General features: G+C 43.3%; 1 protein-coding gene across 1 annotated transcript in view; it reads right to left on the bottom strand.

Annotated features, from left to right (window-relative positions):
* PRICKLE1 (prickle planar cell polarity protein 1) overlaps positions 1-23,150 on the bottom strand; it is a 61,061-nt gene extending 37,911 nt beyond the window's left edge. The window contains exon 1 of the mRNA XM_042872387.1: positions 23,083-23,150. The gene's annotated coding sequence lies outside the window, so the exon portion shown is untranslated. The remainder of the gene's footprint in view (positions 1-23,082) is intronic.
* Positions 23,151-24,893: the final 1,743 nt, after the last annotated feature.

Below are 24,893 nucleotides of genomic sequence, written 5' to 3' on the forward strand. Positions count from 1 at the left end.
CTTCCAGGGATTGAAAAGATTTTAAAGCACATGTTCTCAGTTCACCTTTGCAACTTGTTCCCAACCTATCTGCAGCCTAATTTGGGATCTGCATCTCAGAATTGGCTTTCTATGATCAGGCTACAGTTTCATAAACATTTGGAAAAAAAAAAAACAAACAAACTGTTGCTATATCTATTTGTATAGAGATGCACTTCCCTGAGCTTAAATGCACAAGTTTTCCTTTGTAAGTTGAAAGCTGATCTCCCAGCATGAAAAGACTGATGGAAAATTCATCAAATTTTAAGAAGAAAAAAATCACCCAAAAAGCATTAGCTATCTTACGACAATATTACAGCAACACTTGCCAGTACTTGACAGTTTTCCACATTTTTTCTGCCTAGAAGTTAGGAATGCTGACAAAGACTTGATTTGGACTGAAATATCCATGGTATGAAGTCATTCAATAGGCACCATTATCATTTGATTCCAAGACCACTGGAATTGGCCACTAAGTTTAGTAACACTTGCAAAGAAATTAGAACACTATGCTTGATGTTTTGAGCTACTTATGCTTCACTCCAAAGGCTGTTCTGGGCAGCAGGAAGACTGCATGAGGTTTGTCCAGCTTTTATAGCTAGGTTCCAGTTACTGTAAGGCATTTACCTTGGCCTTCCACAGACAGCTTCAGCTGCAGGAAAGCATGTCCAAATGTATCATTTTTCTTACTTTAACTGCTCACATCCCTTTCAGTTCTCTACCAAAGAATACCAGTTATCTCTAGCTTCAGAAAGTTGCTGTCCTCTGGGAATGGTTAGACAGAGCCATCTCCTGGCTAGATAGTAAACAGAACTTACTGAATAATTATTCAATTTTTAGAGAGTATAGACATGAAATTAACAGCCATTCTGTGGTAAAAACACCCCAAACCGTAAACTTCACCTGCTGGCTTGACACAGCAGTCAACTTTTATCCATTTGTTCTCAACAGAAGCCTCAGAATGGGTCAGGAGATAAACTGTGTGCAAACACTGTCAGTGCTATCAGTCATCTCGCTTCCCCAGTCCTGTCATTTCCTTAGGCATAACACAAGGACAGCTAAACTCAGTTACCTTGATTTGTCAAGAACAATTGGCAGAAAAACAAGTAATAGCACATTCTGGATTTTTTTTTTTTTTTTTCAGTCTCCAAGACTAAGTTAACCTGACGAGTTTAACACTAATTTTCTAATTATCTTGCACTGGGGATTTGTTTAAAAATATCACACTTCAGTAGGCTTCAGAGCTGTAATTACTGTTTCTTAGGCATAAGTTAGTATTAGAACTTTTTTGCAATAACTTCTCTGTACAGTATCTCTACCACTTGTACATGATGAGAGACATTTTCTTGTTTCTACCAAGCCAGGGGAAAGATGGGAGCATGGCAGGCAAACTTTCTCCTCTGAACTGATTCCTAGTTAAGTCAACACTCAGGACTATTAACAGATGCGAGAAGGAGAGGCTGCAAATAAATGAATGGATTTTATTCAACGATGATCTTTGTTACTTTTCCTGTAAACACAACTACAAACAAGCGTAGACACATTAGGGCACACAGGGAAATGTGCCAGAACCACCAGGCTGAAGTGAAATGAAGTGGAATACAGAACTCGCCATGGCAGGGAGAGCTATCTATCATCCTTAACTTCTTCAGATCCTGCGTGTGAGCACTGAGCAACTGCAACCCCTCCAATGAGAATATTTTCTATCCCCCTCCCCTTGCCCAAGGCTTTAAATCCTAGCTCTGATGTTTTCACTTGCTGCAACTGAGCAACACTCCTTCAATTCCCTCCTTACGGGTGGATGAGGCTAAGAAGTCTCTTACAACACACTCCTCAGCCACTACACCAGAGTGCCCTACTATCCATATAACCTCTCTCTAAAGATTTGTGTGTTCAAGCTCTGAAGTGAAAACTTGATTTTCTTTATGAAACGCTCAGGAGCTGACCTTGATACACAAGCTCTTAGAGTAAACATTCTAGCAAGTGTAAAAAACAAAGAGGAGGTACAACAGCCAGCAGCAGGAGGGGCCCGTGGCCCCACAGCAGCCTGGGCACCCTCTGAGTGGATCACAGAAACCTCAGTTTGTGGATCTTGGGCTAGAGCAGTGCCTGGCTGATGTGGATGAAGTGAAACAGAGCATTTTGGTCCCATGCTAGGCCTGTGGTTCCCTCTCACAGGCATGCATGAGCAACATCTAGATGATTGGAAGCATTTCACGTAGGCTGTCTGGCAAGTCACAGATGTCACTTTAAAGTAACACAGACATTATTCATAGCCAGTCACTGCTTGCTATCTACAGATAACTGATTGCATTCAGACCAGATTGGAAACAAGGTTGGTTGAAAGACAAGAAAAAAAAAAAAAAAAAGAAAAAAAAAAGAGCCAGACTATCCAGCCTCTCTAAGTTCCAGCCATTCCTGCACACAGAAATTTGGGAAAGACTTTGACAGCTGGGACCCACACTTCAGCACAGTACCTGCTCACAGTCAAGAATACAGCATAAGAATTCATTACCAGCCTCCACACTGCAGAAACTTCAGCAGCTCGAGTCTGAAGCCGCTTTTCATTGCAGCTGGACAGTCTGGCTTTATGTTGCAGGCCTTTCCTGCTCTGTGTTTGTGTAATCAGGTTGGTTTTTTTAATTAAAAAAAAAAGATCAGCACACAGTGTAATAGCAGAAGAGATCAATAAACAGTTCAGCTGGCCACATGAAGATGTGTGGCCTGTTTTGCATTTGTTAATTACATGAATATATCTCGTGCTTTTTTTTTTTTTAATTCAAGATTTTTGGTCTATATATGCAAAGTAACATAAGAACAGCACCCAGTGCAGGCAATACAAAGTTTCTGCACCAGTCCATCTTCACTTAGCTGGGAGAATCACTTCAGACAAACTAATTTCTACACCTATTATACTATTAGCTTCTTTACTGAAGCATGGTGGGGCTGGCTCATGACATAGCTTGCAACAAGGACCTTCCTTCCCTAGGAGCAGGGTACATTAACTGAAGAATTTTTGGCAACTACTCGGTGGCCACAATTCACCCCAACCTAGTTTAATTTGTTTAATTACAAAAAATAAGAAGTTTGTTATCACTAGTTTTTGTGACAGTAACACACTGGAATCAAGAAGTTTGCCCTCTGAATGAATACACCAGCATTTAAAAATACAGGTTTCTTCAGAGTACTCAAAAAAGTTCAAGTTGCTGTAGGAATGTTTTGATAACTCAGCCATTAGACCACCAACCTGAACTGGTAACAAAATATTTTACATAGGTATCTATAAAAACATAAATTCGTGTCAGAGCACCATCCGCTAAACAACAGTTACTTCATTCTGATACCCTGAAACAGTCACTTCTCTTCCTGGAGGAACCCATAAAGGACAGCACTGAAACCCAGTAATGCTGTGAGTAAGCAATGTGCAATTTGGTACTGCATCTCTCTGCAAGCCCCCACATCTGGGACCTCTGAAATGCCCATTAAGAACACAGCACTGGGCACAGGAACAATGCAGTTAGCTTTGTTAAGCTTTCTTGCTTTTCTACTTATGCGTATGGGATGTATATGAGAAGCTTTTTGTAAACACCAGACTTGATTTTGAGTTTGTGAGTATGAGACAGATCAAATGATCAAACTAATGACAGAACATGCAGATGTTTACAGAAGCACACAGCACAATCACTCTGAAGACAGACTAACATTCAAGATCTAACAAGTTCTAGCAGTTTTTAGAGGTTGATGATTGTTGCAAAGCATTCCTAAATCTCTTGCTGATGTGCTTTTTGATCTGTAGGTGAATTAAGATCATTCATGACACTACTGAGACACGCAAATCTAAAATCTCTCTTTTGGAAAGCAAAGTCAAGTGCTGGAGTCTTTTCCTGGTGCTTTCAAAAAACAAGATACTGTGCCTTAGAAAAAAAAAATCCTCAGGAGATTAAATGGAAAACAGTCAACTGAACAGACTAATTTCGTTGATTTTTTTTTTTTTTTTTTAACTGGAATTAATTATATCTTACTAACCACAATACATTAAAGAAAGGCACTAGGGAAAAGAAGTTCTTGGATTTTGTCTACAGGAAAAAAGGGTTGGAAAGGACCTTGAAGACTATTCAGTTCCAACGCCCCTGCCATGGGCAGGATTACCACCCACTAGATCAGGCTGTCCAGGGCCCCATCCTACCTGGTCGTAGGATCATAGAATTGCTCAGATTGGATAAGACTTTTAAGATCATCAAGTCCAACCACAAACTAACCAACCTACCTTAACTCTAACAGCCCCCCACTAAACCATATCCCTGAGCACCACATCCAAATGGTTTTTAAACACATTCAGGGATGGTGACTCAACCACCTCCCTGGGGTGCCTGTTCCTGTGCTTAACTACCGTTTCTTTAAAGAAGTTTTTCCTGCACTTGAAAACTTCAGGGATGGGTCATATCCACAGTTTCTCTGGGCAGTCTGTTCCAGTGCCTCACCACCCTCCGAATAAGGAATTTCTTACCAACATCTAACCTGTATCTCCCATCTTTTAATTCAAAACTGTCCCGCTTCGTCCTTTTTACTATCAGACCATCTAAAAAGTCAGTATCTTTTCTGTTCATAAGCTTTCTTAACTACTGAAAGGCTGCAGTGAAGTTTCCCTGGATGTCACGAAGGGACAAACATTCTAATGTTAAGTTTAGCTGAGGTAACTTGGAAAAGATACTGCCTTTAGCTGTTTAACCCATCCTATGCCCAAATGCCACCTCTCGAGAACACACATGCATCTCAGCCACTTCAGCTGGACGCCCAGCAAAGTGGGTTCAGGCTCCTTGCTGTCTATGATTTAGACTGCAGTGCTCACTGATGTGGCCAAGACGTATGTGGTCATCTGCTGGGAAGGGACAGTCAGTTTTGGCAGGGGTGACAAGGAGGCGAAGGGCTCTAAACCCCAGTAATGACCACTAAGAGTGGTAGCCATGGGTAGCAGCCTTTCCAGCTATTTCAACACATGAAATAGGGTGTACCTGCAGAAAGAGACGAAGCGAGATGAACAAGAACTGAATAATCAGAGGCTTTATAGATGCAGTGTAAAAACAGCTTAAACCCATTTACGTTTGGGATTATATCTTTCTTCTGTGCTGACTACACAGCTTCCTTATGCCAGCACTGGCACACAGTTGAGCTCATGATACAGCCATTCAAGAACCTAAGCAGAAAGTGAACTTCACAAAAAGGAAAAAAAAAAATCCTGTTGATTTGATTATTTAAGTCAGTTCACCATGAGGTCAGACAAGCAGTAACACCACTGCAAGACAGACCACAGCCTTGCTTATCTAAATAGTGCTCAGAGCCAACTGAAGCTGAGCCTACACAAGCAGTTTTCTCTCAACTGTTCTCAAACTGCTATTGTGGTATCAATGTCAAACAGTTGTTCTTTCACATTCAGATTGACATTCTGGATCTTTCTCCTGTTTTGCACATTGGGATAGGGAAGGAGGAGAGACAAAGATGAGTTCGCTGTTTGGATTAGTAAAGAGTACCTGTGTTTTACAGCACAATAGACTTCCTACATCCAGCCTAAGTATCTGAATGCTCAACCTATGAAGAAGAATTAAGCAGTGATTAACATTTCACAGAAACAATAAAAACATTTTAATTATTTACCTATGATAATGTAACCTGTCCAAACAGTGGTAGACTTGCATGCTGGATTATAGCACAGAAAAGTAACAAGTTTACTCCAGAGCATGGATTTGTGCATATGCTTTCAACTGCATGGCCAGCATACCTATCAGCCCCATCAGCCCTCACCAGCAACAGGCTGGCAGTTACACTCAGACATTCTGAACACTTCTTGAACCATCTTCAGATCCCCAGAATAGCCACAGAACTTAGGGACAGCCTTGGTGATAACCCCCATCGAAACAAACTTCCTTAAATTTCTGTGGATATCTTTGGGCATCTGCGATTTTTGAGCTTTGCTTTTTCTTTGAAGCCTGTGAGTTGTCAAACTTCCTCATTACCCCCAGATCACTTGGAAGGAAATCACAATCAGAAGTCTTCTCTGAAAGACAGGAGGGTGCAACTTCAAGCACCTCATGAGGAGCATGATGCAGACATTCTGCATATAAAACAAAATGAACCTGGAGGCTCGAGTTCAGTTGTAAGTACTGGATTTGTATTCCTTTAGAACGACTGGTTCCTGAGCCTCATTTCCAACCATGGAGAGATTTTGGAGATGACAATCTTCTAACTTTTTATTTGTATTTCCTTCTGGAATCACTGTAGATTTGCATTCTTAAGTGGTTCTTTCCCATTCTTGAAAACATTCTGAGAACAAAGCCCTGACCCATTTCACAGCCATGTAGATGAGAAGGGTCTGCTGGCCTACATGATTGGTGTGCCTCCTGAGCATGACAGAGCTCAAGTGTCCATCCTTACAGCACGTCCTTACAGCAACATGACACCAAATTCAGTGGAGAACAACTGCCTATATTTCATGAATATGGCTTCTAAATTAATATTTAAGAAGCTATTTTTGAAAGAAATCCTATCCCAGTTGACTCTTAATAGTCTCCTCACAGCACTTGGAAGATATTTTCACTCAAGTGCCATTTTCAGACAGCCATTCAGCCAGCTACTTTAGCAAGCTAGAGTCCAAGAACTATGGAAGCTATGTAAACAGTATTTATAAATGTACTCTGTAACTGACTGTGATGCAGTGTGGTACCATTAATGATTCACTGCACATACAAGGGAAGGAAAAATCGTATTTTTCTATTACTCCAATTATTTCAATTAGGTCATGATCTATTAAAAATATTCTAGTTTATGAAGATACAATCTCTAAAGAGACATTGGCTTACTGTCAATTAATTTAAGTGGTAAAACAAGTATAATGGTCCAAAATTCAGTTTTACAATGATCTGTGGGTGCAAAAGCTTAGTTTTACAATGGTGATCAAATTCCTCCATCCAGCACGGTGTTTTGGTTTGGTGAGATCATGCCTGAAGTGCTACAAACTGCTGTTCTCCATGAAAATGAATTCATGCCATTTCAAGCATAATGGCAACTGTATTTGCTTTACATATTAAAAATAAACTAATATCCACTATGAGATACAAATGTAGAATTACTGCTCACATCTCAGAGACTTACAATAGCTTTGCTCCATGATGAGTACAACACTCTTGCTAAGTTACCCTTGAGGTACACAATTCCCACTTAGCTCAGAGCTACCTTGCCATCAGTACCCTTTCCATATTGGGTTCTATAGGCCTGTTTCTGTCCAAAAAAAAAAAAATATCCAAAAACCAAAAAGCAGTTTGAGAAGTAGATAAGACTTACTTTATCTCTATCTCCAGATTCTCTATTAGTTAATCTTTATCTCTTGCTTTTTTACTGCTGAATGTCAAACTACTGTGATCCCGAGTGGCTTCTTCAGAATGAACATTTCTCTATCCACCACTGAGCTCAAGATTTTGCATGCGAAAAGAGTAGACCCAGTCTACTCTACTAGTCCGGACCAAGTTAACCTGTGGCAGGAAAGAACATATGCACTACTGTAGATGAAGATGAGACTTAAGAAGGAAACTTACAACTCTAATTATTTTTATACAAGGTAGATTTGCCCAAGATCTTCCCTCAAAACACTTCAAGAGCTAAGAATCTCAGAGTGAAACACAAAATGCCTTCTCAGTGTTCTTAGATCTTCATTTCGTGAGCAAAGATCCCAGCAGTACTACAACTCCTCTGAAGTTTTTGTCCAGAAGCTGCCTTGATGCTCCTTATGATGGCTTCACAGACAAAGCTCACAAACTATGTCTATCAAATTAATTCAGCCCTATAAAAGCAAACAGACAAGCAAAAACAGCAGTACCTGAGACCGCCTGAATTGGGCAGTGAATATTTTAGGCTAAATTTATGAAACAGAGCTGTTGCTGTGCGGAAGTGTTCAGCAGTAGTCACCTGTATAATGTGAACCCTCCTGAACTTGCTTGAGCAGCCCTGTTTAGTCAAATAAGACACAAACATCTCTGACATTTCCGTGAAGGGGAAGAAGCCTTTGGAAAAATCTAAATTTCTATTAGAGGCATCAAACTTTCAAGGAAAAGAGTATCAGAAAAAGGTTATTGGAAGAGATGAACAGAGACAAAAACCAGCACGTATTATGAAGAGTATCCTATAGAATAAAAAAGGAGTTTCCCACTGATCAACCCTACTACTTTCACTCTTAATATAGCTTCCAGGAAAGATGTTTGATACCTGAAGCATGGGGGGAGAAGGACAATAGTGACATCCACAAACAAGTGGTTCTGTAAAGACAGTTGAAACCATGGCTTACTTTTTAATAGCACTAGATTATATCTTCATGAAATCCCCTCACTGTCAATTTGCCATAGGACTAGTAGGCAACAGGAACCCAACATCAGGTGGCACTGGCAGAGCTGCACAGGCATGTTACTGACTCTGGGATTCCAGCAATGCTGGAGCTCTACCAAGGCCCTTCTGGAGCCTGGCAAGGCTTACTGGTCCGAATTCACACAAAGGACAGCAGAACTACGCTTGTCTGCTTTGATTCTTTTTTTGAGATTGAAGCAGTACTGAGATAAGGACAATTGCATTTATATCACTAGGCTTTCCTGGAGCTAATAATCCTGCTGAACCTTAACCTGCTCTAGTTACAGCATAAATATTGAAATATGGAATATCAGCTGAAGACTGTTGTCCATACTGTCAACTTTCTGTGCTCCTGCACTACTCATACATAATACATGTGGGCGTGCAGACAGCACACAATCCACTCAGAAGCAGAAGTGTTACCTGATCAACATAAGCTTCCCAAAATTTATGCTAGAAGACTTGAAAACAAAAATCCCACATGACCACAGTCTGTCATCCCCTGAAGGCGTGTGTCATGTTGCCAGACATGATTAGAACGTGATAAGAAAAGAATTTTAAAAGATCACGTACAGGAAGCAGTTCCAGGGTTACACCGTATCAATCCAACGTACGTCCAGTTTTTTAATGGGTAGGAAGCGGTCAGGCAGACAAAACACTTAGTACTTCCAGTAAGATTTATCATATTCTGAGCTTCAAATAAAAATATTTGTATTTTTAAACGCAAAGCATGTTTGTTAAAACACTTAGTTATTCGTTAGCATTTTTTATCCTTAAAAAACTGCTTAAAAAGTAAGGGCCGTTCCCATTCCTCCCTTGTTCTGAAGATTTCAATCTATTTGTCAGTCACTCTCACGAGTAAATTTATTTCCAGTAATTATCTCTTTTGGCATAGAATCCATGTAACTTTGATCCTTGGAGTCACCTTTTTGAGCAGTCCAAGTAGATATCTCAAGATCAAGAAGATCATCACAAACAACATGCGCTACTGAATCCTGAAGTGCTCTAACCACTGAAGTTCAAAGGATTGATATCGCAGATGCAACTACATATTCAAACATTTCAGGCTTGTTTTCCTTTCCAAGAGCAGTAACACAACACTGAGCACTCCTCTACAGCAATTTTAATGCCTCATGATTGCATAATAAAGCTATCCCCAGGGCTGAGCAATTGGGAGTGAAAGCTGTCACGTAGGAGAGACAGCTCCCATATTCCAAAAGCACACAAGAACTTCAGTGCTGACCATTTTCATTTTCTCATTGGAGGTGGATGGGAATGATGGTTTGGGTTTTTTTTGCTACCGCTATCACTAGCTAGTAAGTGCTTTGCAGACTGAGACCATCTGTACCCATTCCACACCAGTAAGCTCTGCAAGTAGCACAGCACTGAAGGTCTAGCTTCCTGTCACCCAATAGTGAAGCTATGCACTGGACAATATGTATTTCATAGCTAGCTCTTACTTTCACACCCCTGTATCTTGTTAATACCTTCTTGTTTCTATACCAATACTACTACACTGTTGCCAAGGCTCCTCTCTTCATAACAAGATCTTGGTGTTTACTGACACCCATCTCTCAAAGTTAGAAATTGCTTTAAAACCATGTTCAGTGTCTCCAAGACACTGCATAAGAGCGCAACATCAGGGTGCTTAGAAGCCTGCAAGGCAAATATCCCATCCACCTCTTCAGCTTTTAAGACAGCCTTACAATGTAGAAGAGGCACCAGTTACACCCCATTTTATGGCATCCTTCAGCTCTCCTCAAGGCACAAGGTCACAGTGGGCAGCCTTTTGTGCCAGAACAAAGCACCACAGAGCCAAGCTCCAACTGAGAGGCAACCACTATGGCAGTACTCTGCTCAAGTCCAGAATGTGAAGACAACAGTAGAAAAGCCTTAGAAGCAGTAAGAGAAGCCTCAGAGGAGTCCCAAAACTCACTTCATTTTTTTTCAACTAAGAGAGTGAAACAGCATGCTCCTATCAGCAGCTTATGACTATAACAAATTGATATGCAGGGGTGAACAGCAGATTAGATGAGGACTACTACAGATACACGATTAAAAACTGGTATTTTGATGCAAATAAAGCTTCTTTTGAAGACAGAGGAGATGCTGCTCTTGCTCTGTGATGCCAGTATTTCAAGTCTGTATTTAAATTGAATACACGAGCCACAAGCAACAGGGAGGAAAGGACAAGGAAGACAGGCAGAATAAGGACAGAAAGATTCCTCAAGGAGAGGTTAAGCTGCTGCCACACACAAACACACTGTTAAACACTGACCAAGGGTTTGTAAGCCATGTGGGAGAGCGTTAATTGTTACAGGTACTCAGGGTCGGATGAATACCAGGAAGCAGTGCTGAGAAAGTCCATTGTACAATTAAGATGGAAGAGGAATTGCTGAAGGAGGCACTTTCATTTAAGTCCATCCTGCTACCTCCTAACCTAATTATTTACTACCAAGGGTTTCCTTTCCCAAGATTGAATTCAAAGAACAAAAAAACTCAAAAGAATGTTTTGTTTCTCTTGTGGGAAGAAGGATACACACGTCGGGGGGCAGGTCTTTATTTGGCGTAGCACTAACCAGTATTTGCAGAAGATAAAAATGCTTTCTGGTCTGTTTGATACTAGCTTTGATGCCTGCCACTCAGGCAACCCATTACTAGCACCTCTGTCTTACATTCCTGTCACAAAAGCTATAAAGTCAGTAACACTTAACATGTGAACAGGGTAACACAAGGATTAAGCTAAAAATGCTCAAACCATATGCCTAACATTCCAAGAAAACCACCGCTTTACTTTTAAACAATATTTTGGTGAGGTTGGCCAAATGCTCGAGTTGTGCCAGCAACTCCTTCCCACTTCTTTTCTGTATAAGATTTTCTGAATACTTGGGAATATTTTGCCCATATGTAACACTTATGTGGCTGGACTACTCCCCCTGAAGTGAAGGAGGATCACTATGCGCAGAGCTCGGGGTTCAGCTTTCAGCAGCTTTGATCCTTCCACATGTGCAGATCTGGCTGCATGCTGCACAGCTGGTGCCTTTTTTTTCCCATTTGCTAGTTGAGTTGCATCCCTCTCCTGCCCAAGGGTCACTCTGCACCACTGGAAACAGCCAGTTGCTTCCCGACCTTTTAAGGTGCTCTTTCTCTTTTCAAGGGCAGTAGAGTAAACCTATGACAGCCACAGCACGTACGCCAAGCAGGTCACTCAGACCTGAATTTAGCACCTACTGTCTTTCCTTTGAAAGAATGGCCAATGACCCGATCCCAATCAGCTTCTTTATTATCTAACGTTAACAGTATGTACACAGGGACCCATGAATGCTTAACCCAATCAGATGCACCTCTCCTGCCATTTCAGGTAGGCCTATCTTACTGCCATATCTGCAGGACAGGCTCACTTCATCGCAAAGGCTCTCTAAGAATGAGAGATAAGGAAGTGCTCCTTGAGGTATTCAGCAAAGCCCACTTCTTCCTCCTCTCCCAGGCCTAGTTAAACTAGTCAGGGCAGCTTACCAGGGTCCTGGAGACAGACTTCAAAGTGTTTGGTTTTCCTCCATTGTCTCCCGTGTTTGTGGAGCAGCTGTTATCAGGCTGTGCCTCCCTCCAGAGCACTCACATCCCCACACCACAGCCACCACAGCAGGCAGCAATCCTTCTCTGAGGGCTGGCTAGGGAAAGGCCTGGCAAGTAAAAGCTGCAGGGGAGCGCAGTGCCTCACACAGTCCACTGCCACTTTGGCTTCTTGCCTTCCATCTTCCCTGAACCTGAGCGCTCATTTCATGCTGTGCTCTCAGACCACTCAAAGGACAGCTGCACCTACTGCAGGCAGGGAAACGAGGAGCTCTATCGCTGCCGAGGTGCTCATGCAGGCAGGTTTCTGAACGTAATGGCCAGGACCTTTACACCCATTTCATTTCGTTGCAGTGCAGTTTTTGAAAAGCAGCAGATCGACAGAGATGCAAACAACAGAGAAAGGGGAAAAACCAGGGCTCTTTCGCATTGTCAGAGCACCGTCTGGCCTTTAAATTCATTTATTTTGCTCACTCCAAGAAGAATTATAACAATTCGAAGAACAAAAAAAAAAAAAAAAAAAAAAAAAAAAAAGCATTTATTTTGTTCCGAGTGTCACGGAGCAGACCCTTTAAAGACGTCCTAAAGCAACGCCGTGTGATGAAGCGTCCTGAAAGCAGCACGGCCGCCCTTATTGCCCCGCACCCGGCGCTTCCCGTGGGACCTCCCGCACAGCGCCGCCCCGCAGCAGGGCGGCCCCGCGGCACCCTGCCCGCCGCTGGCTCTCGAGTGCCACCCAGCGGCCTCCTGCTGCTCCGTGAGGGCCGCCACCCGCCGAGCTCAGCTTCAAGAGTCCCACAGAGGCACTTCGAGAAGCCTGGCTTTCTTTAAAAAAAAAAAAAAAAAAAAAAAAAAAAACAACCGAGTAGTTAAAACACGAGCCCTGCGCCTCAGTATCTAAGCAAAATTATGCAGCGCTGTCATTCGTTCTATGCCTTTGACACCTATGCAGTTTCAAGTGCATAGGTTTCCTCAGGTCAGCCTGCAATGGCCGCGCCTTCTGGGATCCCCCTACACCTCAGGCAGCCACGCCGGTGATGCACATCCAGCACTGACTGGCTTCACAGCCACGGGAACATCTCAGTTCTGGAGCTGCTCCCCAGGATGAAGCTCAGAAACAATGTTAACCAGTAGCCCAAACGATCACAAAGCCTGTTAGCATATAAATGCTATGCTAAATTTTTAACGTTGCTTTATTCCCTCTCAATTATGAATGTCTTCTGTCCTGCACAGATGCATATTCTAGCAGCATTTTAAACACTCCCCTACTTTGAATATCATGACACGGACATCTATCTGAACAGAAAGATTGTGTAAGCAGTGCCATATGCTCCTGATCCCCTGCATTTGTGCTTATTGCAACACAACGTGTGTATTCAGTCCAACAGCATCTGTGTGCTAGAAAACCATTTTTTACATGAGGCTTGGAATAGACTGATCATAACCTATCCAATGGTCACAGATTATTAGGATATTATTAGGATATCTACATACAAACCAAGATTGCAAGAAAATAGCTCTGTCATTACCAGAAAGATGGCTTTTTAAAATTTACTTTAAGCTAACTGCTGCTTCCAAAGCAGACTGGCTTGGAGAAGTATTGCACCATCACCTCTACACTTGTGGAAACAACTGCTCAAATAAGTTCAGGCTCTGACACATCTCTCCAAATACATCTTAATATCATGAGGCCAAGTCTTCTGTAACTCATTTCTCCACACAGCAGAAGGTGACTGAAGTCTTCTCAGAGGCCTCAGTCATCAATGTTGCTATGCGATTGGTTGCAGGTGACAAACTCAAATCTGGATGCAATGCTGCACCTTTCCAATGGAAGATGCTTCACTCCTGAAGTTGGTAAGGTGCTTCAGATTGCTTGGCAAATATTTAAGGCTTAAGTCATCTCTGCATCCAGCGGCATCAAATGGACTGATTTTCTCACTCTCTCATACTCTAGCTGTGGACCTCCCTGCTTCCCCATCACATACTCAAAGACAACTTTTGTATAACAGAGCTTATACATTGAAAATACTACCAAAACTACTTTTTCTTCCAGCTATGCACTGTAATTACCAACAAGTCTCACTTTGAAAATGGCATGAAAAACACCTCAAAGCCATCAGATTAGTAGTGTACAAAACCTGCTGCTGGGACAACATTCATCTGCACTAAGAAGACTGCCAATTCCCTCTTCCACACTAAGGACTACTCTATCAAAACAATCGTGAGAGGTATGAGCTCTGAAATAAGAGCACATCTGATTGACGATCATATGTCAAGCGTATGTATCTGCCCTGTCATCATTCCTCACATCAGCTGCAGACAAGCACTGCTGCACAGAGCCATGGTGACTCATCTCAGCAGCACTGATCCACACACTCTGCTTTAGCTGCCATTCCCATGCTACCTCAGTGTCAGACCTCTGGAGTGACACAGTTAAGCTACAATAAGTTCACTATGATGAATTAAGTGAGCAAGTATCCAGAATTCTTTCTCCCCAGGCTGAGTAACATGAAACTTAGCAGAGATGAGGGAAAAACCCTCTGTTTTCAAGAAGGTAGAAACTGGTCATGGAGAACTTCTGTGGCTGTGAAGCCATGTGAATGATAGCTCTGCAACAGCCTCTGTAGCATAGCATGCTTCTGCTGCATTGTCTATACCTGATACTTCACTGATAAGCTGATGTATAAACACCATTACATACTGGTTAAACAAACCATTGTCTTGGGGAGAATGAAGGGCACAGATTAAAGCTGGAGAGGAAAGCTTAAGGACTGAACAGAAGAGGCTAAACATGATAGGGTGTTCACTCACATCACAGTCACATCAGAGATAAAGACTAAGCGATACACTCAGCCTACCATGGTCTTCAGGCTTAAAGAGACTTCCTTTCACACACGGGCAATTTGCCATTCAAGCAACAAATTCAAATAAGCCGTTAGATCTACTCCAAGTTAAAAAACACTACAGGAGTCAGCTACTTCATGTTATTTTTTAAACTGTAAAAAGAAGCAGTCAAAGCAATGTTTCAGTTAGGGAGAGAACACTGCATTAATTTCAAAAACTAAATCGTGGTAGGGTTGGAGCCTGCTGCACTGGTTAATGAATGAAGTGACTGTTTTCAAAGACATCCACACATGCACAGATCATAGCTAGCGTGAACAGTTTTTATAGCACTGCTGTATAATCTCATTCAGTTATTTGACTACTGATGGTAATTAAGGTCCATAATCCATTGCCAAAAAATAAACAAATGTGAACAACCACCAAAATGTAGGCAATGGCAGAAACTGTGTGGATATTCCAAGTTTATTGCCAAGTACTTAGCAGTTCAGGGAAAATTTGAAGTTAAAATAAATTCTTGAGTATGTACAAAACATAAGAATGGAGCCAAATGATTCTCAAGCACAGGAAAAGCAACAGCTGAAAGAGGGTTGTTTATGAAGAACGAGTATCTAGAAGCTGGATAACAAGGAATGCGATTCACAGATGAGAACTACAGCAGTAGAAAACCACAAAGGAAGTTAAAGTTGTATGGCTGTAGTCAATCTAGCCTTCTTTCTTTTGGGACTTGCACAGAAATACAGCTATGCTGCAGGCTTTTTGTAGGGTCTGATCCTAGCAAAGTAAGTACTTTACCAGTATACTAGTTATTAACTACAAAACTTGATGTAGTAGTACTGTGGTATTAAAGAAATGTGCGTCATTATTCTGAGTACTAGCTGTAATATATTATATATGAAAATGAAACATTATGTATGAAGAGAAACAAGTATAGCAACTGATATCTACAACATGAAGTCACAGTGCCACACTGAACAGTTTTTGGTTAAACCAGGATCACTTAAAAATAGAAAGCAGAGGCTGGGCTCTTCTCTCACCCCATTTTACATGTCTTTACGTTCATTGATTTGAGCAGAGTTCTTCACAATTTATGTCATTGTGAGAGGAGAATCAAGCCTTGTGTGTTTGAAAGGAAACTGCAGATATGTTTCCCACCGGAGTGCAGGGGCAGATTTAAAAAAACAACACAAGTATATGAACTGTGAAACCAACAGAGTACACAAGTGAATGCAAGCATAGAGGCTCTGGCTGGGGTGGTGGTGGGGAGCTTGCAGCTTATCCAGTTTGGTTTTTTTCTCTTTTTAAAGACTTGGGATTAGCATGAAGAAGTCAGATGTCCAGTTGTTACACTGCTTTATAACAAAATTATGGAAGTATTACATTTAGATTTTCTGACAGACATCTTTGATTTATATTTTCCTACTGATATTCTATAGAACGAGTACAGGACCACTTCATTTGCAAAGAACTGACTTTCTTCTCACTAGAGTTAGGAAGTGAGGTACGAGAGATGGAATTATTCTTGTACCAGAAAACGGTGCCTAACAATGACTCACATCCAAGCTCAAATAAGAGATCCTCCCAGACTCTTCAGGGTCTACATTAGCTACTGAGACCAACACTTACCAAGGAAGTCAAGTCAAGTCTGACAAAGTACTGGTTGATTTAGAGGTGGCAGAACAACTTAATGGTACAGACCTGCTGGGGGCCTACTGAAATTGAAGTTGACCAGCAAGGCATATCTGAAGTTACCACTTTATCACCATATCTCTGGGTAACAGCAGCAGCATGTGATTAGAAAGCAACTCTTTCACCACCCTGGCAAGGAACACAAAAAGGGACTACATGAGTTCATTTCTGTATCATGTCTACCATCCTACTGCAAAGTTGAAGTCAACCATTGCTCAGAGTCCAACACTGCTGGAACACACACTGTCACTGCCTGCTTGCAGATGCTCTTTCCCACCCTCATTTGTGTGCACAACTGGTGTTGCAGCTCACATACTTAAGCATTCCACCCCACTCCAGTAGATATGCATGTCTGAAGTTTCCTTTTGAAAAGCAAGTCTGGATTCTCTTCCCACAATGGCATTAAGTACTGACTGATTTAGTATGCAACAACACAGGAAGAAGGTAAATGCACAGAAATGTACAAAGGAGGATGACTTCACCGACTGAAGAAACAAGTCACATAATCCAAGATCTACCTGCTAGTTTCCATGAGAGTTGTTATGTCAAAGCATTAGTCTACTTCCAGTGCTGTGGGAAGGTAAAAAGAGAACCAAGAACAAGCATCTCCTGAATATCCAACTCAAAATGCTTTGGAGTTGTTGCTTAAATGTTGAATGCTGACTTGTATAAAGAAATAAAAAGAATAGGGAACTTCACTCTTAAATGAGCAGCAGCCTGATATTGCCCCAGTTCTTAAAAGACAGCTAGGAAGTATAACTATGTGCTATTACATCACAGTCAAGAGTTTCTATAATATCAGTACCTCTCTACACCACCAGTTCTAAGACATTAAGACGTGCTTAGCAACTAATAGGTCAGAAATGATAGCCATAGCACGATAGACAATAAAGAGACACTGAAAACGAATCCATTGAAATTAGAGCCTAAAAGGTGACAGATTCAGAACTAAACAATACAGCTCTGATCATCAGCAGAGATTTTGCATAGAAACCTGACTGGCTGTAGATACGCGACAATGAAACAGATGCCCACTTGTCACTGTGGTCACTTCAGTTCATACAGCTACATCAGTCAAGTTCAAAATAGCAGCAGCTACTTCAAGAAGCTGCCAGCTACTCTGGCACAAAAAATATAATCCATTTTACGCAACAGGAAAAGCAGAAAAACCATATGTTGATAAATCAATTGGCTGTTAGCCTGGACTGCTAAACTACAGTGTCACAGCATCTGAAATCCCCCGCAAAGACTGCCCAAGTAGCCTGACTGTAGGAAGGGCTGGGTAAGGCTCAGTGCTTCCCGGGTTCACAGTAGTTGCAGAGCTCCCAGCTCAGTAGCCCACCCAACAGCTCATCCTTTGCTGGGAGTACTCTCAGGGATTGTGTCCAACTGGTGGAGTGCCGCCAGAGATGGCACTTCAACAACTTGTTGGCAGCTCATACTTAAATGCAATAACTGGGGTTCCCACTTACCACAAAGCGCTCTCCACTCTCACCCTGACACTCACCTCCACCCCCTATACCTTTCCCATGTCAGTCAGTGCCTCACAAAAGGGGACAAAGGCTGTGGAAAAAAGCTGCCATAACACAACTGCTGGCCTTCTTCAGGCAGCTCCCACTGCTTTCATGTGCTAATGGTACCCACAGCAGATGCTGGCTGAAATCCGCATTACTGCAAAGATAGAGCAAAACTGTGCTCCAGGTAACATTGTCAGAAGGCTGGAAGTTAGGCATGTTTCTCGTACCTCTGTACAGATGAGAGCTCAGCATGCTTGCTACATGCTTGGCAGTGCTCAAAGACATACATTGGCTATTGGCCTGCCAAGCTGTTGAGGCTTAGGTTCCTTTGCATTCGCTTCCAACTATTAATTTTGCTAACTATAAACATATCCTCCATGCATCTCACTCCCATATTCCATATGTACAGAACTAACTCATTTCAGTCCTTGGATGAATTGGAACTCAATATTTATCAAACAGATCCAACATGCTTTGCAAACAAGAGAGGAAAAAAATCTCGCAATGAAGTTATCCATATGATCTTTCTGATGAGTGAAGCTTGAGGAAACAGTTCAAAGCTCTCAAAGCCATATGTATGTACAAAAGACATCTGCAATTCACCAGCGAGGTTCTAGACCTAGCATAATTCATTTTGCAGTTTGTATACAGAGATGCAAATACATTATGTTCAGACATTTCTTCAATGCTTCCATAAAATTCATTTAAAAGAGTATAAATATTCACATTTTGACTTGTCATCTCAGCTTCTGAAGCTTTTATTTTTCTACAGAAACACTGAACTTGCAAAAATAGTTTAGCCCCTTTCCATAAATGTCATACAAGTCAAAATACTTTAATCATAAAGCAGACACACAAACATTTAATTTCTCTACAACCACTTTTGAACTCCTGGGTGCATAACTATAACACTTGATTACAAAAAGATCTTTTAAAAAACACCTTCGTTAATCACTCACTGGTTTTTAAACACATTTTTGAACCACTCAGCTTCTGCTGTGGTTAGACAAGTTGATCCACACTTGAAAGTGCAAGGAGGCTTTAAGTTTGTCCCCTGGTTACTGCACATTTGTGTTGCAAGAGCAATAGGCCATGGGTGCAGGCAGTGTCAGGCAAGCCATGTGCTGGGCTGGCTGAGAGGGAGAGCTTGAGCAGCTAGGAGGCTCTCGCTGAGCTAGCACCACCTCTGTCACATGGTGAATTCACTAATTGGGGAGATCATAGGAAAGGAAGGGGGGCAAAGCTGAACAGTTACAGCACTTCTGTCAGAGGAGGGCTGTTTGCTCTCATGAGGAATACTGAAGAGGAGCAATATACCAGTATGTGTTCGGATACCCTTAAAGGTTCAACCACAACTCAAGGGACTGAAGTGAAAAATGTATACATAGAGACTAGCAAGAGAAGACACAGCTCTCTTGCAGTGCGAGAATATGCAAGATCGGAATGACTGGAAGTCCACATTGCTACATTTGTAGCTACATCTATGCGACTTTCAGATCACTCAAACACCTTCAGAAATGAAGATTCTTGGACGGCAGAGACTCTTCAAAGAAACAAAAAAATTGAAGACTGACATCACCCTGTTTTAAAAACATCTGCAGGTTTTATTATAGGCATCATGATATTGACATGCAGATTTTTTAATCACGCTGGTTGCAATTATACAAATCAGTGATCAAACCCTGTGAGAAGCCAGAGCTGTTGTATATGCTGCATTAACACACAGATTAGACATGGTTTTGGCACGCTGCCGTCAGAGAAACCTGGTTCTGAGATCATACGATATTAAGATTGGGGCCAGTTGGTGCGAGATTAGAAGGCACCATGCTATAAAAAGGATAAAAATATCACAGGAAACAAAACTTATGTAAAATAAAGCAAATCAACCATATTTCAATATTTGGGAGGCGGTTGGAAGTGGGTTTTTTTTTTTTTTTTTTTTTTGGCACGTGGCATCTCCACAAAACCAATATTGTGTGCAAGCAGAAACATTTAAAATAAAACCAACAAAACAACAACAACCACAATTGTTTCTAAAGTCAAAGACTGTAGTTACAAGCTGTGGCATCAGTGCTCTGATAAAAGAAGGGTAGCCACACTAAACTGTTGCAGGTAGAAGTCTATCAGCACATTCCATAGTACTTTTACCAGCTTTTGTCAACTCAGTAGAACTGGAAGGTGAGGGGGCACAGCAGAAAGGACAAGGAAGGAGAGAAGAACGGCAAAAGCTGCTGGGGGCTATCAATCAATGCTTTAGGCAGGAGTGTGCAACATCAGCACAGAACAACTGCAATGACACAGTTTTTGTTGATGTATAACCCACTGGAAATGGAAGGCCTGCCTGAAAGGCCATCTACCAGAGGTCTCTTAGCTAGATCAGCACTCCGAGCTTGATAGGCCCCAAATCATCCTGAAGAACTTACGGTTGTATTTAAGAACCTATTAGAAGTTTGCCTTCCAGGCAAAGTGCCAAGAAAAGGTAATCGAGCAAGAAGCTGCCATGTACAGATATTTTAGAAGTACTACAAGTGTTTGTATTGGCTTGTGCCTCTTATGTCTGAGCACTTCACTCATTCTGTACACTTAAACATGTTCTTCTGCAGGTTGTTTTTTTTTTTCTTAAGAGTTGTCAGCTTGTGTTGATAATCATTTGATTACTTTCTACATAAAAGAAAAACAAAACAAAAAACACCATCCAACCAACAAAAAAGATCACAATAGCACAATATAAGCAAGCAAGATACAAAGAATTACAGCATAGCACTTGAAAAATGCATTTCAGTAACTGGAAATATCCTTCAGACACCAGCCAAGGAATTGCTTCTGTAAGAGAAATATGTAATTTCAGCAAATTGTGAAGTGATGTGATAGCCTATCTTGGTCTTTCTGCCAGAAACATCATGACTTCAGTGCATTAAAACTCGTAAAACACGTTTCTCCCCATCATTTTTTGCCATGGGGTGGAAGGGGGCAGACAGGGACTGCTGCATTGCACCCTTCCACACTGCTTCTTCCCATCACACAACTCCTAAGCCAAACAGTTCAAGCATATGAGTAAAAGCTATGCATTGGTATAAGCACTTCCAGGAGCAGGACCAAAGCATGCATGGCTCACAAGGAGTATATACCAGTGGTCACAGCCAACCTCAAGTTTACCTCCATTTAAAAGAGCATAAACAAAACAATGCTGGTCAGGCTGAAGCTCCACAGTCAGTACAAGCAAGTTGATACTGACACGTGCCACTTGGCCATTACACACACCTAGCACATATTCAGGTATCCTTAACACAGTGCAAGACCGCAGAACTACTTTCCTAAAATTACAGAAAGAGATCACTTTGTTGGGATGAAAATAAGAAGTGATGTCTTGGGGTATGCATGGTTACAGCCCTGGCAGCCACAGCAGGGATCTCTACTTGAGGACAGCAGTGGTAGAAAGGAAAACAAAACCCAGCATGTTTTGTTTGTTTTACATGGTCTTCATCACTGCACATACAATTACCCCTGGAATGCACGAGACCCAGCACCCAAGCAAACAGTGCCCTCATGTTGAAGCTCAGCTTTCCGTCTGTGCTGGGAGAAGCTGTGCACGGTAAGTGCTGACAATATGTTGTGCAAGACCTATGGTACAAAGGGAGAAGACTTCCAGGCTGCGACACAAAGGCTGAAGCATTAAAAGGGGAGCAAAGACATAATACGAACCAAATCAATTTAAATTACTTCATAAACTGTAGACGTTCATTAGCGTAGAAGAGTTTCACAGGAAAACAATGACAAAGTCAAAGCCATCTGATTTTCATATGCTAATTAATTAAACATGCCAAACACATTTAATCTCTTATTATAACCATAGGGGGAGACAGACGAAACTCTTGAAGTTCTGCAAAGCCAGGTCATTAGAGAGCCAAGTCACTCCTCACATCTCTGCCTCGCACACAAACGCACACTCCCCACTTATTATAGGTCTGAGTGGAACCCGGCCCTGCCCTCTCGCTCCTTCTCCTCCCCGGGAGGACACTTGGGATCTTTTCACGCACCCTAAATGCCTCACAAAGCGCTGGAAAGAACCGGTTTGCTAGAAAAGAAGCACAGAAGCCATTTTCCAAAAAGCCAGAGTTAAATGTCCTCATCCCCGCAAGAAGCAGGGTGAAGCGGAAAGGAGGCTGATAATCTGCTTGCACTCAGGCATGGCAATGCAATGGACCCACAGCTTGCACTCGCCCCCTTAAAGTCCCGCTAACATTTGGGAGGTTTTTTTTTTTTTCCCTTTCTAAGCTAGGAAAGGATTCTGGTGTTTACACAGGGCTCTTCTTGCTTAATAAATCTTAAATTGAAACAGATTTTTTTTTTTTTTAAACAATTACCTTCTTCAGAGTTATCATACGACAGGATATTAGGGAAAGCCAGAGCCGCCTGTTGCTCTCGCCCACATCTGCCTCCAATCTTTACAGCTCAGCCATTAACCCTGTCGGGTCCCCAGGCGCACACCTCGCCCAGCCGGCGGCACGGCTGCAATGGGCTGACGCGGGTTGCTTCGGCGCGATCCCTTCTGCCGCACAGCCGGAGGGCAGCGCCGCGGAGCCGCCCGTCCGGGACACGACCCCCGCTAAGCGACCGGCACCGCTACAGCCGCGCTTGAGCGGCGCTGCGCCGTGAGGGCGAGCGTGCGGCACTGCCTGCCGGGCGGCACTGCCTGCCGTCAAACCCCGCAGCTGGGCAGAGGGGCAGCCGCACCAAACCCCGGCAGCTCGACGATCGCAGCGGAGTGACGCAACCCGAACTTTTCGTTCATCTGCGACGCCTTTTCGGTTCCAGCCCGCGGAGAACGCGCGCCGTTATCCTCTAAGCCCTCCGCACGGGCTGTCCGGCAGCACGCTGCGTCCAGGCTCGCCCCGAGGGGCTGGGTGACAGACCGCGGCTCAGCCCCGCCGGCACCGCGCTGACGGCACCGCGCTGACAGCCCCGCTGCGTTCCCGGGGCCCTCTCGGTGAGACGGGAGAGGAGCAGCCTGCTTGTCATCGGGCACCGCCGCCACCCGCCCGCTGCCCCCGCTTACCTCCGAGCCGCGGCGACGCGCTCCCGGGTGGGGGCCGCAGCCGCGCGCATTGACAGCAGAGAGGCGGCGCAGAAGAAGACGAGCCGGGAACCTCGCCGCGCCCCGCACCCGCCACGAGTGGCCGAGCCCCGCGCCCGCTCCCCGCCCTAATGGGGCTCCGCCGCTCCGCGCCCGGGACGGCGACCGTCGCCTCCCGCTGCGCCCATTGGCTGCCGCCAACCCGGCGGGGCGGGGAGAGGGGCGGGGTCGGGCCGAGGGGCGGGTTCAGGGCGGGGCTTCGTTCACCCGCGGGGTGGGGCGGGCGGGACGCTGCCCGCTGGAGCTCGCTGAGGCGCTGCGAGAACCCCGCGAGCCGCGCTGTCTCCCCGTTTGGGGGCTTCACAACGGTTTTCCCCTCCTCGGTGCTGAACTGGGCCGTGTCGGTGAGAATGGGGCTGTTTAACGATGCCGTATAGACGTGCTTAATTTTGCACGGCTCTGGGAGCGGGATCCGCATCGCCAAACGGCTCCTCTTAAATCTGAGTGAAGTCTGAAAATAAGCACTTCCAGATTGCGTCTGTGTGGAATTTTCAAAGAAAGCACAGGCAAACAGGTGACACCTCCTTACAGGCAGTCTCCATCGCTTCTGCCATCAGGATGAGGTTTGATGTAATTTAAGAAGACACATGAGGGATGAAGTAGAAATGGGGGAGTGGAGGGGAGGAGGGAAAGCATACTTTCAAAAAGGAAAAAGAAGAAAAGGATAGCAGTGGTGGCAGAAGTGCCTGCAGCCATCTGCTGTGCTGGTTCTCCTTGTCCCCTGTCCTGTATTCTCCCATGCCACCTCTCTGAGCCTCTCTGTAGCACTTATCACCAAGATCTAAATATATTTAGTCTGTGTTTGCAGCACTGCTTGATTTCCATCATTTACTTCTTCCCACTTCAAGCTCCAGAGGTATAGGAAATCATATTGCTTGGCTTGTAAATAACCTTGTCGGAGGTGTTTACAGTCATATATTAGCAGATCTGAATCTAGAATGAAAGAATTTATGGCCAATGCCCTCTTTTAAGTTGTATTTCTGTTTAGCTGATCCTCACTTATAAATGCCTCTAATTAAGCTATAAACTCTTCATTTCTACTTAACCATCTGGGTAGCCTGGGAAGCTCGTAACAGAAATGTAATTCACCCATACCACAGCCATGTCTGCAATGCAAATCCAGCACGACTGCTTCCCGAGCAGCCTGCTATGGTTTCCACTACATGGACAGAAATAAAGCTTGTCCAAACTACCAACGTAAGTCCTCACTGGGGATGACACGACACTGTGTTTGTTCAGGAATGAAAATGCACCTGTAACCCTGCGAACAGTGGGAGATAGCATTTTAAGTTGGATTTTAGGAAAGATTTCTTCTCAGAAAGAGTGGTGAAGCATTGGCATTGACTGCCCAGGTATTGGGTGGCATCACCATCCTGGGAGGTGTCCAAGAACCACGGAGATGTGGCACCGAGGGACATGGTTACTGGGCGTGTGGGGATGGGTCAGTAATTGCACTGAATAATCTTAGTGGTTTTTTCTGACCTTAATGATTCTCTGAGCCTATAATTAATTAGAAAATGCAAGCCACAAGTGTAAGTACTGAGGAAGGGGTTGTGATGTTCTTGATCAATTTTTTGCATTTTCTTTGGTTTTGCTGCATCCCGACCTTGCGTACTGTTTGCTGTTTTCACTGGATGCACTTCTCACTGTTCCGAAGGCTACACAGTTTGGAGGTTTGTCAGCTTTGACCCTGAACTGGGTTGGGAGCAGTAATAAAGAAAATTTGCACAGCG

The sequence above is a fragment of the Lagopus leucura genome, unplaced genomic scaffold (genome assembly GCF_019238085.1).
Source record: "Lagopus leucura isolate 7727_CA_CO unplaced genomic scaffold, USGS_WTPT01 Super-Scaffold_100008, whole genome shotgun sequence".
NCBI lineage: Eukaryota > Metazoa > Chordata > Aves > Galliformes > Phasianidae > Lagopus > Lagopus leucura.